The sequence below is a fragment of the Palaemon carinicauda genome, chromosome 20 (assembly GCF_036898095.1).
Source record: "Palaemon carinicauda isolate YSFRI2023 chromosome 20, ASM3689809v2, whole genome shotgun sequence".
NCBI classification, from domain to species: Eukaryota; Metazoa; Arthropoda; class Malacostraca; order Decapoda; family Palaemonidae; genus Palaemon; species Palaemon carinicauda.
The window spans coordinates 3,650,457-3,655,492 of NC_090744.1; positions in this window are offsets into that span (position 1 = coordinate 3,650,457).

The window sequence follows — 5,036 nt, forward strand, 5'->3', positions numbered from 1 at the left end:
AATTTTTATTTATTATATGATGAATATCAAAGTATTTGATACAATTACTGATAAATGCTTCTTCATTAAATCGTAGTAAAGATAAGGATTGATATCAAATATACTTATTATATAAACAATAATTAATAACAATTAAAACTTAGATATAAAGGATAAACAATATTATCTGTAAAAGTAATGAATATTACTTAATAAGGAATAATTATGTATAAATGGTAAAAATAACCAACTTTGATAAACAAGTAATGGACGAAATAAAGAATTTCAGAGACGATAAATAACATAAGTAACAAACGTGTCTAAAGACAAGAAAATATTAATGACAAATGAATAACAGAAGAATTAACAATGACAGCAAAAACTTCAAAGACAACAATATGATAATGATAAATAAATATGATCTATAAGTCATAACAATAAACCATAATTAAAATGAACAATGTCATCACTTTACAATCCATGTTAATAAACCATTCATGAACTCATATCATCTTTATTAGTATTACCATTATTGTTATTATTACTAGCTAAGCAAGAACCCTAGTGGGAAAGCGATAAGCTATAAGCCCAAGGGCACCAACATGGAAAAATAGCCCAGTGAGGAAAGGAAAAATAGAATCTAGTGTGATTGAGCCTGAATATCTGCACCTAACACAACAGTCGGCTGTGCTTCAAACATTTAAAGGTTTAAAGGCCACTCATAAATGGCAGAGGCAGGGGGCAGTGACATTGCCCTATCGAGCAGGATAACACCCTAGAGACTGACCATACATGAACAGCGCCCAAGCCTCTCTCCACCCAAGCTAAGACCAAGGAGGGCCAAGCAGTGGCTGCTGATGACTCAACAGATAGACCTATATGCTTCCCCGAACACCCGCTACCATCTTTACTTCACAAGGATGGTGAGGTTGAAGCGACCAAAGAAACTAACCAGTCTGAGTGGGACTTGAACCCCAGTCTGACGACCACTAGTCAGGAACGTTACCATATCGGCCACAACAACCCTTTCTCTGAAATGCATTGGTAGCCTACAATCCATCATCCCTTGGATCACGACTTGCTGTTCTAGATCTTCTGACAACCTTCAACTATACCATTTGAGTCCTAAGTACAATTACAAACAGTCATTCTTCGCTCATTCTCTCCTCATGACCAGATCACCTCACCATGCTCACTCACACAGTTGGCTTAGCACTTATTGTTATCCATGGCAACTCAAATCACCTCTAAGTTCTGTAAACAATCTTTATGTGGTGATTTCTAAAAAGGAGTTACTGGCTTCGTGTCATACTCATTCATGGTCAAGGGCTAATACACCAAAAATGTCTGATATTCATTGTTGGTGGTTAATCGTCCCTGTGCTGACCATTCATAATGTTTCTCAGCTTGAAAGACCACGAGATTTGCAGCAGAATTATCATGTCTCAATAACTAATCCACATATACTGTAAATCATTACTAATCAAAACAGGTTTAATCTCCTTGTCCTCATTCCAGTTCAGTCAAACATTACCACTTCTGTACCACTAAGAAGTGTTTCCCTAGATCCTTGAAACATTCAAACTATATCCTGGTTTTCAGTTCCACACACACTAGGACTCTACTACTTCCCCAATTCTTCAACAACCTTCTTCTCCATACTAACAACATTAACACCCCTGACTCCCAATCCCTATACATGGCTTAAGCCTTCAATTCTTTTGCCATCATCATCAGCCAAAGCAGAGTCCTTCTAGGAAGGCAGCCGTGCTAACCCCATACAAATGGGAAAAAGCGTGTTAATAGAAGATCACTATATATAACTTTAGCTTTCTGGCTTTTGCTTACCAGCCCCGGCCACCAAAGCCCATTCCAAGAATATCACGCCCATATATTGTTACTTCTTTCTAACACAGTGACTGCCACTTCCACACCAGTAGCAACATCTGTTGTTCACTTAACAATTTCTCTAATTATTCCATCGATGATTCTCGTAAGAGGCATTCATAATTAGATTCTAAAAAAATAGATTCACTTTCCTCACAAGAACCTCTCGTGTCTCTATACTAAGCATTTCAACAGCTCTCCATATACACTATTTGAATGTGTAATGATATTGTATATATTATATATATCCTCTATATATCAACACGAAAAAGGATATGATGGACAGTTCAAAAAGAAACACATTTTGTGAAATTTTTGGCTTTCATAGAAGCAAAACGATAGTAAGAATTTACAAACATATTTTACATCAAGAATATAGTTGAATTTTACATCCTATACATTCTCAAGTAACGTTTTCATCTAATAATACAAGCAACAGTCACAAACAACTAATCTAATTAAGCCATTCAGTGTTTTAAGTTGATATTCTTTCTCTACTGTAAGGTGGTTCAAATTTCCAGTTAGTAGACCTATGGATTCCCAACGGATGGTCTTTTCCATTACGTGTGCAAACCATTTAAGCCTTGGAGTGTCTATTGCCAATTGAGTCCTGTTGTTAACAAAACTACAAAAATTTACATAGAATATGAGTAACAAAAACTGAAAATCTATAAGGTGCTGATCAGGGTTGACTGCTACTTATTCATAAACAACTGATATCGATCACTGGCGATGTAACCCATCCAATCCATTGGTCTGTTGGATAAATACTAAAAATTTCTAAATTATAAAAAAATTTACTCAAGGAAAATTATTACACTTTACTTTCACTCATACTAGATAACATAACATGAAAAATCTTCAAACTTCCAGATATTTTACTTATTGACATCACTGACGTATTTCCTGATGGCAGATGTTGATGTGGCATCTTGCACTGCGGGTGCCCCCACCCGGGTTACAGAAGCTTCTATCACTCCATCTCTGTATCGACACATAACGGCCAATTATAGGTGGATCCCGGGTCAAAACAATGGATTTGTCAGGCTCCAAAGGTTCGGGGTAAAAGGCAAATTGTCTGTAAGATGAGAAGTTACCTCCCGTCACAGAGTGATCTCCAATGCGAAACTCATAGTCTTTAAGCTCAACAGTTGTCTGGTAGTTTTCTACCAAGAACTTAATCTCACGAATGGGACGCATACTGCCCAGGTCAATCAGATACCAATCATCCCAAAATTTGCCTGTAGCAGAACAGTCACTAAAGTTTCCATGATTGTGAATTCCATCAACAAGGTGCTCCTTATATTTAACGCCATAGTCTGTTGAACCTGTGATAGTTGAGCCAGCAGCATAGTCCCTTGCATTACTAGTGTAACAAAGTAGAGCATCTGCTGTGTTGAGTTCCTTGTATTCAGCAACCACATACATATAATAGAAAAGACAAGAGGCTGTCACCGAAGAATAGCACCATAGGTTGCACCAGTCCAGAGTTTGACAGCCCCGAGAGCAGAACAGGTTGATCAAAGAACTTGATGAAAGCAAAGGTGAACAAACTTGACTTCCACTCTGGCGAGCACCGTCTGTCAGTCGAGTCTGTGATATTAGAACAGATCTCCACAGAGTGCCCTGGTGTGCTTTAGACTCTTGAAAAAGGACCATATCCAGAGAGACTTTGAAGAACAGGATTGATAAAATTCGGGTTTTCATGTCCAGAACAGAACAAACAATGCAGAAAGAGGTTATCTAAATGTACTAGCAATCGAAGCCCAATAATTTGATGGTCACACAATGGCAAATATGTGAGGAACCTTCTTCCTCAGACTGAACTTCATGAACAAATGCTCTTCAAATTGGATCTGTACTAGAATAACCTAACAGGCTTCTGGACTGGAGACCCTAAGAGGAGTGTTAGTGCATTTGATCAATAGCAAATGTATAAGATCCATTAACGAGTAAAAGCTTCCTCCTATGCCACTTTACAAATGGCAAAAGACACCATCCTTTCTCGGATGTAGGCTACTTATAATTTTTGCATATATGGAAATGAAAAAAAAAATGTTTTAAATACTTATCTAGCCTGATGATAATTAATGATAAAATGACAGAACGGAGCAAACAATTTAGTTCGGCAAATCGAAATATCTTATCCATATAAAAAAAAATTCCAATTATTATTCAGTGTCTTTGTCACGCGAAAGAAGATACAAATGGTTCGCTTCCCTACCAAGACATGCGAAGCGTCTTGATACATCACAGGATGTACGAAAATAGATAAATAATGAATCATTGCAACTTTCTGGGAGCTTTGTAACTAGCATTTTTGTCTCTGGAAACTGCTAAGACGAAAGAAAAAACAGAACAGAAAACATTATTTGCAATTTGGAACTCAACTGTACGGTATATTTGCCTCATCAACAGATTGTGCATGTCATGTGAGAAGTCTCTCTATGGGCAACGTTAAGCAGACTTTGTTCATCCAACTTTGATACAATATAGCACAGGGAAGGAGAAGGAGAGGGAGACCAATGCGAAGGTCGATGGACTGTATCAAGGATGACCTTCGATCAAAGGGATTAACCGGTGATGAAGTGTGGGACAGATGTACAAGGAGAACGCTGGCCAGAAACATCGACCCCACATAAAAGTGGGAAAAGATAAAGACAAAGAAAGAAAGAAGACAATATAGTACAAAAGCTATGGACAAGACTAGATTCCTATTTGACCTTCCATCCATGAAAGGTCAAACATTATGTAACAAAATGTGGTAATTGTTTACAACACCACTCTCCATTTACTCCAAAATAATGCAATCCTGCAGTTCTCATCTTCTTGCACAGTAATTAGGTGGTTATTCAAATTCTGGGAAAGCAATAATTAGCAAAATATGTTGAGGAGGGGGAAGGGGTTATAAAAAGAAAATAGCTCGGTTTCCTCACTAAACGACTTGGAACTGACACGTCAACATTGTCAACCAAACAGAATTCGTGATACCAGCGTACATAAACAGAAGTTCGTGATGCCAGCGTACATAAACCGAAGTTCGTGATGCCAGCGCACATAAACAGAAGTTCGTGATGCTAGCGTACATAAACAGAAGTTCGTGATGCCCTCGTACATTTGATATACTGTATATTCACAATATACTCAAAAGTGTCACTATTGTAACTTGC